General features: G+C 42.5%; 1 long non-coding RNA gene across 3 annotated transcripts in view; it reads right to left on the reverse strand.

Annotated features, from left to right (window-relative positions):
* Positions 1-61: 61 nt before the first annotated feature.
* The window catches only part of LOC116536455, a 25,908-nt gene continuing 13,371 nt past the window's right edge, over positions 62-12,598 (reverse strand). For all 3 annotated transcript variants that reach the window (XR_004262641.1, XR_004262638.1, XR_004262639.1), the window contains 2 exons: positions 2,393-2,513; positions 62-331 (listed from right to left, as the gene is read on the reverse strand). This is a non-coding gene — a long non-coding RNA (uncharacterized LOC116536455). The remainder of the gene's footprint in view (positions 332-2,392; positions 2,514-12,598) is intronic.

The following is a 12,598-nucleotide window of genomic DNA, read 5'->3' on the forward strand; positions in this document are numbered from 1 at the left end:
CTTATTAACAGCTTTCGGACTTTGGATATCATTTGTAATATGCAAACAGTGCCTTATTTGCCTTTTCCAGCCAGTTTTAGGAGAGACTACCAAAAAGTAACAAGCCAAAAACCTGGTAACTATTATACATACTTTTTAATATTGTTAAACATTCTTCATAAAGAAAAACTGGTAACTGATTATATGTAAACAGGTGAATAAGCCTCATATGCGATAATTTTTATTTTATTCTCCCTTGAACAGCAGGTTAGAACATGATTGTAATTTGCATGATTCATGATTGAGTGTCTCGGAGTAGTCACAATTGCAGTTCCCTGATTGCTTCTATTTGCTTTGTCAAGAAACAAACAGAAATTGAATAATAGGTAAATTGTTATACATTGACATGAATGTAATATTATAAAGACATTGAAATTTTTCAGAGAGAGCAATTTCAACAAGATGGTGGATTATAAGATTCCCAGATGACTCATGGAGGCATCAGAAAATATCTAAAATTGGCTGTGATAAATTGATTTGTGTGTTTATGGAGCAGCTCAGTAGAGATTCAGGGTGACTATACACATACAGATGTCATAGGGAAAAGAGGCATGCAGTAGTCCATCTAAGCCATTGAGGAGGAACTGGGATGCGGAACTTTGTAATAGCAAGCGATTCAAAAGCCACTGGTTATTTCAGGAAAAGTAAAAGGGCACGTGCAGTCCACAAAGGTGCATGTTCAGAAACAAACCGAGGAGGCCTTAAGGTTTTATGTAGGGCTGATGCCTCGACTGAGAACATGCCACACATGTTAGTCGATGACTGTCATGACACAGAACAAATCTGTATACGGTAAAAAAGATGTTTATTTTTTCAAATGCCCAATTAAATAAAATAACAAGGCATACAAAGAAACAGGACGTCACAGTCCACCATGAGAAAGAAAATAAATTACTAGAAATGATTTCTAAAGAATCACAGGCATTAAAATTAGTAGGGAAGCATTTAAACAGCTGTCTTAAATATGCTAAAATTGCTAGTGAAAAATATAAACTACAAACAACAGAAAATCTAAAAAAATAAGAAATTCACAACATAATAGTACTACGGAAATTATAAAAAAGAAAATAAAAGCTTGGCATATAGAAAGCTGTCACACTAGCCTTCTGCCTTTCAGATAAGGCAGAGGGTCCTTGGAGCTGACTAACATTCAGTCTGTCTGCAGATGAAAACGCTGTAAGAGCTTTGTAACACTGGGGTTGCAGGCAATCACCCCGAGACACTACCACGGAGCTAGAGCCCAAAGTGCTCACCCCAGCCTGCGCACCGGCCCATCTGCATGCTCCCTTCCCTGAAGGAGTTTGAACAGGCAAGCCATGCCCCTGTCACAAGTCCTGCAAGGAAACCCAGATTTGTATGTGAAATGAGAATTTCCTGTGTAGTGCAAAACAGACAGGAAGAGGCTTCATTAGTATAAAATGTGTTAAAGGATGATGGTTTCCAGGTTCATCCATGTCCCTACAAAGGACACAAACTCATCGTTTTTGATGGCTGCATAATATTCCATGGTGTGAAGATTAAACACCACATGTTCTCACTCATAGGCGGGTGTTGAACAATGAGAACACATAGACACAGGGAAGGGAGCACTACACACTGGGGTCAGTTGGGGGGAAATAGGGGAGGGACAGTGGGGGGTGGGGAGCTGGGGAGAGATAGCAAGGGGAGAGATGCCAGATGCAGGTGATGCGGAGGAAGGCAGCAAATCACACTGCCACGTGTGTACCTATGCAACAATCTTGCATGTTCTTCACATGTACCCCCAAACCTAAAATGCAATAAAATAAATGGGGAAAAAATGTGTTAAAGGTTCACAGACAAAGTAGTTACAAGTACTTCCTTGTCTGTATTCATTACAACATGTAAGTAGTTCCCTGAGGTATAATCTAGGTTTGAGTAGAAACTTTTAGTTGTTGAGAATGTAAAGAACAGGAATGCTGGAGTTCTCTGTGAGTACGATGAAAAACGATGTCCACAAATCCTGAAAGAAATTGTAAACTGAGCAAATAGAAGGGCTATACCTAGAATGGGATGTATGGTAGGCTGTAAAAGATACCAGCTTTAAGAGACAGGTTTTTATTTCTTTATGTCTGAGATGAAATGTAGATTTAGGGGTGCTGACATCAGAGAATGAGTGGAGCAGAATTTATTAAGCAAAAGGAAAGTTCTCAACAGAGAGGCGTCCTGAAAAGCAGGTTAAACCTAACCCTATCCCTATTTTTCCTATTGTATTATGTGAAAGGAACTCTCATCTACACAGATGACATCAACCCCGAAACATGGAAACATAATTAAGCAGGAAGCGTGTGAAGAGCAGGAAGTCAGAGAAGGCCCCGGTGGGCTAAGGGCTCACCTGGTTGCAGGTGGGCTTGCACTTGAGTCCTGGCTTGTTGAGGATCATACCAGCAGCTTGTGATTGAAACTGGACACCCTGATGGACTTGGTTAAAACTGTGCCTCTGTACTTCTCAGGGCCTGGGGAAGAAGGAAATGGGTGTAGATCTTTAATGTAGCTTGGCTTTGTCATTTGTCACTAAACCTTTTCTTTAATGTGGAAAAAAATATACACAACATACAATTCATCATTTAACCATTTTAAAACATACAGATTGCTGGCATTAAGTCCATTTACCTTATTGAGCGAGCATCACCAGCAGTATACATCTAACACAATTTTAATTATCCCAACCTAAAACTCTACTCATTAAACAACAAGTCCCCATGTCCCCCTTATTTCATCCTCTGGCAACTGCCATTCTACTTCCTGTCTCTGCATTTAATTATTCCAGGCACCTCACATAGTTGGAATCATGCAGTATTTGTCCTTTTGTATCTGGCTTAATTAGGTTAGCAAAATGTCCTCAAGGTTCAACCATATTATTGCATGTATCTGAACTCCCTTCCTTTTTAAAGCTAAATAATGTTCCATTGTGTGCACACACTATGTGTGTATACACTTTCATTTGCTGTTTCTCACTTGCATCGTTTTTACCTTTCGATTATTGTGAATAAGGTTATTATGAATAAGGTTATTGTGGATAATAACATTGCTTCAAAAATATCTGTTTTAGTTTTTACTTTTAATTTCTTTAGGTATTATGAGCCCCAAATATCTGAGACATATCCCCGTCAATGTAGAAAGTTTGTTTTCCCAAAGCAAAATTTCTCTCCTGTCGTCCAGGCTGTCCTCTGCTATGGCTATTGAGCTTGTTTTCAGCACAAAGGTGGCAGTGTTGTGTTATACTTTCCAAGTGAGCCTTCAGGTCCTTTCCTTTGACATATTTTTGCATTAAAGTTAATGGGGCCTCTCATCCAAAATGCACGCTATCATGAGTATATTGTGGCACTGGGTGAACAAGGTGCACTGGCACCGAAACCAGGCCGTCATCATTTACTTTTCAACCTTTTTTTTTATCTTGAATAAATCTTCTGTCCTTGGCAGCCTTTTTACCCTCAAGACTATACCGGATTTGAAAGGTGGCAGATCTACTTGGGGACTCAAAGCTGCCTGGAACCCAGCACTGCTGCTGGCTGGGTGCCTGGCTGTGCAGTCAGTGAAAGCGTTCCCTCTAGCTGGTTTGGAATCACTGTGCTGGCGGCCTGGACAATGCATAACAGCTATTTCCCTTGGGGTCGTCTCCACCTCCAATAGCTCCAACGTGGCTCTGCGTATTTAACTGCAGTATTATCTGCCTTTAACAGTCCCCTCTCTTTCCAAATAGCTCCATGTGCATGTACTATCATAAGGGAATATTTGGAATCAGTTTAGATGTTGGTGCTTTTACCTTGGGACAGTTGCAAGGCTCTGGTAAGGGCAATTTACTCAACCATTTGCACAGAAGTCCCTGACGGGAGAGTTCTTGCAGCTGTTACCTCTGAGAGAGTCACTATAGCCTGGGCAGCATTCCTCCTTCTGTTGGCAACCAGGCTGCTTCTGTCGACAACCATCATCCAGTCTGCACCCTGGAGGGCTGTGTCCTTCAGATCGGGGCGATTGTAAGACTCTCAACCAATGACCGCTAGCCGGTTGTGTACTAGTTCCTTCGGTTACCCAGTAGATGTCAACGAAGTGGCAGGGTTTAAGGCCCCAGTGGCCTGTAGTTTACTTTGAGGTAATTGAGCAGGATAGCCTGATACTGGCTTAATCTGCCCACCATCAGCAAGTAGCCATCCTTCCGCTCCCCGGGACTTGGTGAGGCACATAAATCATGATGGGCTGAACTAAAGTCGGCCTCTTAGCCTCCTTGAGCAACAGGCAGATGGCAGGTACCGCCCTGAGGACAAGGAGGCCAGTCCCTTATCACTGAATCAAGCTGTTTTGAAAAATAAACCACTGGTTGCAATATTTCTCCTGGTTTTTGCATGAAGGCCGCAAGTGCTCACCCAGTCTGTCACGCACATTAAGCTGGAAGGGTTTATTTGTCAGTCCCAAAGCTGGGGCAGATGTTAACTTATGCTTTAGTTGTTCAAATGCGTCTGGTGTTTTACTTCTCATTCAAAAGGGTTGTGGTTGGCTTCTTTCAACAATTCCTATAGCAGCTTTACTGTCAGTGCCTAATTGAGAATCCAAATTCTGTAGAACCCTGCCATTCTCAGGGAGCCCCTCAGCTACTTTCTGGCTGTGGGCACGGCGGCAGAGACAATTGCATTTCACCTCTCCTCTGCCAGGGCTATGGTTCCCATCTGTAATAGAAATCTTAAGTATTCTACAGTTTCTTTGCATATGTATGCCTTTTTGCTCACGACTTTGTACCCACAGGCTGCCAAATGGTTTAGAGTCTGTCAAGAGTGTTGTCTTGGCACTCTTGCTGCGAGGGGCTGAGGATTAGCAGATCATTACTACTAATGGAAATAGCTGTATTCCATTTCCCAAGTCTCTTAGATCCCAAGCCACTGCTTCCCCCAATTTTTTTAAACCCTTGAGGAAGCACTGTCCAACAATATTGAAATCGTGCAAGCTGTCAACTCAAAAGAGAACAATAATTGATTTTCTGCATCTACTGGTATGCAAAGAAAGTGTCTTTTAAATCTAACACTGCAGGCCTTTTGTGGTCCCTGGGCAGGGAAGTAAACACAGTGTATGGATTGGTCATAGTGGGTGGATGTCTTGCACAATGTCATTGGTCACCCTCAGATCTTGCATGAACCTGTACTTGTGCAAGTGAGGCTTCTTTACTGGCAGGATGGGTGTGTTATACAAAGACTGATAACGTTTTATTAAGCCATGTCAAAAGAATTGAACCAATACCAGCTGGAGGCCTTCTAGGACCTCTTTCTTTAGGGGAACTCTTTCTTTTGAACAATGATAACCAGCTGAAGGCCCTTGCTGATTAATTCCCGAGGGATATTGTCAGAGGGTAAATTGCCCTGCCCCAGCTTGGTAGCTCTCCAGCTGAAATTAATGCCTTGCCTAGTTTAGGAGGGAGAGACTATTTGCAGCCTCTTCGTGGTGGTTCCTCCTCCTCTTGACTGAGTGATGTGTGACCATCTTCTACGGGGTTAAGCACATTTAACAATTGCTGACGCTCTAGCTCCTTTTCTTTCTCTCCATGGAAGTCAGGACAAACTTTTTCCAAGCTGCACTATTAGCTTATTCCCTTTAGCCTGTTGGTTATTTAGCAGCATGGATGCCTGAAGATAGAGAACCTCCTCCCATTTCCCTGAACTCTGACAAAACAGTTCTAACTGAAAGATGGTCGAATAGTTTCAAGATCCCAAAACTGGCCACCGTTCTTTGTATCCTCATGTCAGGGCAGGGGCTCAACCTCCATTAGCTCCAGCTAGCAAACCCAGAGGGACTAATCACACTGGCCAACCAGCCCCTTCCTGCTTTTTGTGATTTTCCACTTTGTTGATTCCAGTCAGTCCCTGCTGAGCCTTTCCCTCTCACCCATTCTCCCTTTAAAATGCTGAGTCGCTTTGTGTGAATCAAAGTTCATTTCAGTCCACACTGGACCTCTTCCCTATTACAACACGGCATGACTAATAAGATCCATTCTCACCATTTTAATCAGAGTCCAACTCTGTTTATCTTTGACCTTAGCAATAGCAGAATTCTGGGGGGGCTTTCATAGTTAACAGCTACAGACAGGTGAGAGCGAAGGCTGACTAATATGACACTTATCTCTGGGTTCTATTTCTACCGAGCAGTAATCTAAGTATTAGAGGTTTAAAAATGTTATAAATTTTTTAGCAAACTCTGGTGTAAGTAAAAATAAGCACTTATATTTGATCATTAAAATATCAGGTCAATATCCACTTCATAAAGGAGAGCACGTAACTGCAATTATGTTTCTTAAAGTCTTCTGTTTGGAAATCATATCTGCTTGATGTTCAAGTGTCAAGACATCTGTAAGGGACAATGGTTAAAATGAGTTTCTTCCTATTGCCGACAAGAATAGAGACCTGTTCTTCTCTGCCATTTTCTTAGATTATTTCCTTGAGAAAAAATTGTATTTGTAAATACTTCCTCAGTCCTTTTGACATTCATGATAATATTTTTAAAAGCCAACTAAGCCTCTTCCCAGAATTGTAACTTGTGAGTTTTGTATTAAGAGTAAGAGAGCCAACTCTTTGGAAATTTAAACATTAGGAAGGAAAATTTCTATCCCTGCTCCAAGCTACAACTGCCTGCCTGTCACAGAGAAATGTTATTTTTCCTTGGGATAAACGTGATTGACTAGCACAGATGGCTACCCCAATTACCAGGTGAATTTAGGTTGAAGCCCTGAGAGAATGTTATCAAAAAGCAGCGTTGTTAGGTCTTCTTATGTGAGACCCAGTTATCATTTATCATAAGAAGATGTGTGTAAGGGCTGTATACCTTGGCTTTTTAACAAAGTCAGATTCATTTCTGTCTTTTAATCTGATTAGACATTATCTGTGCTGCACGTTGCAGCATGGTTTAATGCCTTTTGAATAAGAAAATTATTTTCTTTCTTAGCTACATTTGTAGACAGGAGTTTTGTAGATTGGCAGCAGATTTCATTTTTAACATTATTCACCAGTACAAAGGAGAACAGACTCGACAATTATATCCCAAATTAGGCAAAACGTTTCCCAGCTGTTCTGTCTGAGGACTGCTTCCTGTGAGATTTCTTCTGCATAACAAGACCTCCTTTGCTAGGCAGGCTTGTTGTTCCCTCCATCCCATAACTTGTGTTGCCACTCTAACCAGTTTTGCCAAGGTTTAAGTGCCCCTGCTACTATTTTTTTTCTGTTACCATGGATAGTATACAAATTTCTGTGCCCCATGGGGGGTGGAAATAATCACTCTGTGGTTAGCCAAGGACATGTTAGTACATTTTTTTGCCTTTTCTCTTTATCTGACTTTTTTCAGTTGAATGTTTAGTGAAACTTCAGAGGGAAAAGGGGAATTTTTCTCTTGGCTCCTAACAGCTTAATCTTCTATCCTACAGAAAGACCTCACTGAAATGGTTCCCTACACTTCATGTCATGGCTCCTCTTCAGTAAATTCTTTCTCACTATGCTTGAGGAAGTGTCATGAATGATTTTTTTCTTTAACACCCTCTTGGACCATAAGAGATTAATCTAGAGGTGGATGTTGTCGGTGAGTCAGGACAATTTGGGCCAGTGGCAGGCGGATGAAAGGATTTACCAAGACAGTTGTAGGTAAAGAAAGGCAGATTTATTAGAGAAAGTAGAAAAATACATTGCAAGAAAGAAATGGGCAGCATAAGCAGGAGAGGAGCATATTGAAAGAAAACAGTCTTGATGGAAATTTCATAGAATGGAACTTGGGCTGATTGATAATGCAAAGGCAGCAGGAGACTTAGCTTGCATTCTTCCTTCCCCTGAGGTGTTTGACAAATTGAGGCATTTGATGATAAGCAGGAAGTTTGTGAATTCTGCAGGTTACCCGCGTGGGAGGGTTATATGTCCTGGGTCGTAAAGAAGGACAGACCTATAGCTTATCCACTTTTTCATTTTATTTGTATGTCCTGGACCATGAAGAAAGGCGAACTCATTATCTCTTTGCTTTTTCCTGCTCTCGACAACCTTACTCTTTTTTCCTAATTAGGACTCCACGGTGGCTGCCTGAACCTCAGAGTTTCTCTCAGTAGAATTTACAGTCTGAAAGGAAGATTGCAGAGTGTGGGTGTCTGGGGGCTGGAACGTATTATTGCTGGGCTCTAGAGAGAAGGAGAAGTCACAGGTTTCCGGGGCTGAGATGTCCTGAGCTTCCCTGGTGTCTGAGCCTCCTAAGCCCGGTTGTCCCACCTTCCTTTCTTCTTGGAGTCACCCAGGACCCTTCCAATAACCGACTTTATCTTCTATCATAGCCTGTTTTTACTGTTGCAGACAAACAGGCACAAACAGACTTAAGCAATATGTTGTAATAATGGTTCTCAATTCACAGTTGTTGCTATGGTTTGATGTGTCCCCCAAAGTGCGTGTGTTGGAAACTTAATCTCCAACGCAATCGTGTTGACAAGTGGGGCCTTAACTGGTGATGAGGTCATGAGGGTGTGAAGGGCGGACAAAACTCTGGACCTCAAAATCACAACGCCAAAGAGAAAAGTCTAGCTGGAAGCTGTGACAAAGCTGTCTCTCATTTTATTCCTAAGTAAGATAGCCACGAAGATTTTAAAAAAGGCTAATACCTCCCCCACAATTTGCCTACAGGAAATTCCTTGTCATCCTCAAGATCCTTACCCTAAAACTGTTCCGTTGAATTTCACCCCAGCAATGGAAATTGATAGCTTATCTTCATAGGCAAGGGTGAGTTAGTCATCAGGGAACCGGATTCTTGGTTTTAACAAATCAGTATTGCGTTTGCTCTGTGTGTGTGTGTGTGTGTGTGTGTGTGTGTGTGTGTGTGTGTGTCTCATGTGCTCTCTTTCTCTGCTGCCTTCCACCATGGGGTGAAAGAACAAGAATGCCCTCAATCACCACCAGATGTTGTAATCACCCAGCGGGTTCTCCTTGTCCACTGCCTAGACAGGGCCTATTTATCAAGACAGGGGATGTGCAATTAAAAAAGAGTTCAGTTCACCCAGAGCTGGCTGTGCAGGAGACTGGAGCTTTATTATTACTCAAATCAGTCTCCCTGAAAGTTCAAGATTGGTGTCTTTAAGGATGACTTAATCAACAGGGGTAAAAAAGTGGGGAGTGCTGATTGATTGGGATGAAGATGAAATCACAGGCAGTAGAAGCTGTCCTCTTGCACGGGGTCAGTTTCTCCGTGGGGACCACAAGACCAAATTAGTCATTTTCATCAGTTTGGGTGTTGCCAGCCCAGCTGATAAGTGGAGTGCAGGGTCTCCAAAATATCTCCAACAGTAATCTTAGGTTTTAAAATAGTGATGTTCTCCCAAGAGCAATCTGGGTAGGTTCAGAACCTTGCAGCCTCCAGCTGCCTGACTTCTGAATGGCATTTTTAAATCTCGCAGCTAATTTGTTAGTCCAGAAAAGACAGTCTAGTTCCCAGGCAGGAAGGGAATTTCTTTTGGGAAAGGGCTGTTATCATCTTTCTTTCAAAGCTAAACTATAAACAAGTTCCTCCCAAAGTTAGTTCAGCCTACACCCAGGAATGAACAACGACAACTTGGTTAGAAGCAAGGTGGAGTTGATAGGTCAGATCTCCAGCACTGTGATAATTTTCTCAGTTTTAATTTTTACAAAGGCAGTTTCAATGTGAACTTCTTGATTGTGGGTTTCTAGCCCGAGGAATTATAAAAAACTAGTCTCTGTTCTGTGTAAATTACCCAGTCGCAAATATTCTGTTAGATTCGCAGAAAATGGACTATGACACTACTTTAGAAAATTTTGTCATTTCCATGGTTCAGTTTTCTTCTTGTTCATGCTTTATGCTACATTTTTCTTTTTTTTTTTTTTGTTATTGATGGTGAAATATTTCTGTTTTCTCTCATTTGTGGTTTACACTGCTGTGTTGTCTACCATTCATTGGCTTCCTTTTTCTTTATTTAAGGTGAGGCCTTGCTCTGTCACCCAGGTTGGAGTGCAACGGTGTGATCACCGCGCCCTGCACCCTCGACCTCCCGGGTCCAAGCAGTCCTTCTGCTTCAGCTCCCAGTTAGCTGAGACTACAGACAGGCGCCACTACACCTAACTGATTTTAACAATTTAAAAAATTTTTTCCTTTTAGCAGACACAAGGTCTCGTGGTGTTGCCCAGGCTGGTCTGAGCTGGAGACGCTCCTGCCTCAGCCTCCCAAAGCGCTGGAATTCCTGGCATGAAGCCACTATCACACCTGGCCATCTGTCTTTTTTTCCTGTGTTCTGCCTGTAATTGCTTTTTTTTTAATGGTCTTTTTCCACGTTTCATGTTCACAGTCTCTAAGGCATATGATACAACTGAGCTGATTCACCCCTTCCCTGTAGAGAGCACCGTGTGGGGTAAAGCTCCTGGCCTGCCATGCATCGCCCAGCCAAAGGAGGGCTGCCTTGCTCTTGTGATATTGTGCTGGCCTAGAGCCAGAACCGCAGCAAAACTATTTTATAAAATGCAAAACTGTTTTTAGATAAGTCGAAATGGCTGCCCCATTCTCCTTACAATAACTACTGTCCTTGGCCTCTGTGAATAGAACTGCCAGTTTGTTCCTCAAAACTATGTAAAGCTGCTTACCTTTTCTTATCAGTAACTGCTAAAATCTGTGACTTCTATCACCACCCAGACGATGTGTAAACAAATGTATATCCTGACTTCTGTAAACCACTGAGGTAACAAACAGAATGACAAAAGTCCCCTAGCCCTTGGAGTGTCCGGAGACCCCCGCCCTTGTCTCCACCCAGGAGGTGAATCACAGAATCCCCTAGCCCTTGGAATGTCCAGAGACCCCCGCCCTTGTCTCCACCCAGGAGGTAATTTACAGAATCCACTAGCCCTCGGAATGTCTGAAGCCTTTTCATCCCCATCCCCGCCCCTCACCCCCACTCCCAAGGTGGTTTTTCGGGTATAAAAAATCGTGGCACCCTCCTGTTGCCACCACAGGTTGGAGAGACGTGAGTCCTCTGTGGTCGCCGGCATAAATAAATGACCCTGCAATCTGGCATACTTTTGTCTTGTGATAACTTTCTACGCTCCGGTCAAATACAACACTCTGGTTTCACTTTCCTGTTTTAGACAGTCATGCCCAGGATTACCTGGCCATATTGTAACCTTAATAAAAAATCTAATTCATGAAGTCATAGAGTTTGCTTTTCATGAAACTAAAATCTCTTTTTGTTTGGGAGTCTCACATACCATCAGGGTCCCTCTTTTAGCACCTCACTAAGATTATTAAAACTCATTAAAATTTTTGGATGAACTCAGATGTTTGTAGAAACCTCTAGCCATTTTGCTGTTTCAACAGAATATCCTTTTTCTACTAAGGAACATGAGTGGAAGTCTAGTCATGAGGTTAATATTCCCCATTTTTCCACCTCCCTTCTCCCCACCTAAAAAGTATTGGGCTGAGTGATAAGGACCAAATACTAATAATCACTTGGCCAAAGGCTTCCTTGTATCTCCACAGGTCCTAGGTATTTCTCTGTCATTGAGAAAAGAGGGTCTGTGTTGATGCTTGGACATGGGATTTGTTTTTTTTTTTTTTTTTTTTTGAGGCGGAGTTTCGCTCTTGTTACCCAGGCTGGAGTGCAATGGCGCGATCTCAGCTCACCGCAACTTCCGCCTCCTGGGTTCAGGCAATTCTCCTGCCTCAACCTCCTGAGTAGCTGGGATTACAGGCACGCGCCACCATGCCCAGCTAATGTTTTGTATTTTTAGTAGAGATGGGGTTTCACCATGTTGACCAGGATGGTCTCGATCTCTTGACCTCGTGATCCACCCGCCTCGGCCTCCCAAAGTGCTGGGATTACAGGCGTGAGCCACCGCGCCCGGCTGTTTTGTTTTTTTTTAAATAAGGAATCTTGCTGTGTCATCCAGGCTGGAGTGCAGTGATGTGACCTCAGCTCACTGCAACCTTCGCCTATTGGGTTCAAGAGATTCTCCTGCCTCAGCCTCCTGAGTAGCTGGGACTACAGGCAAGCACCACCAAGCCCAGAGAGTTTTTTGTATTTTTTTAGTAGAGATGGGGTTTCACCATATTGGCCAGGCTAGTCTCGAACTCCTGACCTTGTGATCCACCCACCTCACACCACCACAGCTGGCCAGATGTGGGATTTTATACGTTCCTGGCATCCAGGGTTGAAAAATCAATAAACAGAGAAGGCATAGAAAATGATGGGCCATGCCAAGACTGCTGGTTTTTCCTTCCTTCTGTTACTTGCCACAGTGGTTTTCTAGTGGGAAACTTGAGTTCTACATTACTCCGTTTTGCTTGAATCTCAAACCAGCTGAACACTCTACTCATCATTCTTCAGAGATTGGCACCAAATCACTTTGTCCTGTTTGGAAAATGCAGTGTTTTTTCTTTGGGTGCATTTTTGAAGACAAAGGGAAAAACATTAAAGTTCATTTTTATTGTCTGTGTGGACAAAAAGGTTGGATTTTACTGAACGTGCACCATAGTTACATAGCAGGATGTTTTGATTGGCATCAAAACTAACCGAACTTTTTTTTTTTTTTTTTTTTTTTTT

The sequence above is a fragment of the Sapajus apella genome, unplaced genomic scaffold (assembly GCF_009761245.1).
Source record: "Sapajus apella isolate SASKATOON/1434 unplaced genomic scaffold, GSC_monkey_1.0 scaffold100, whole genome shotgun sequence".
Lineage (NCBI taxonomy): Eukaryota > Metazoa > Chordata > Mammalia > Primates > Cebidae > Sapajus > Sapajus apella.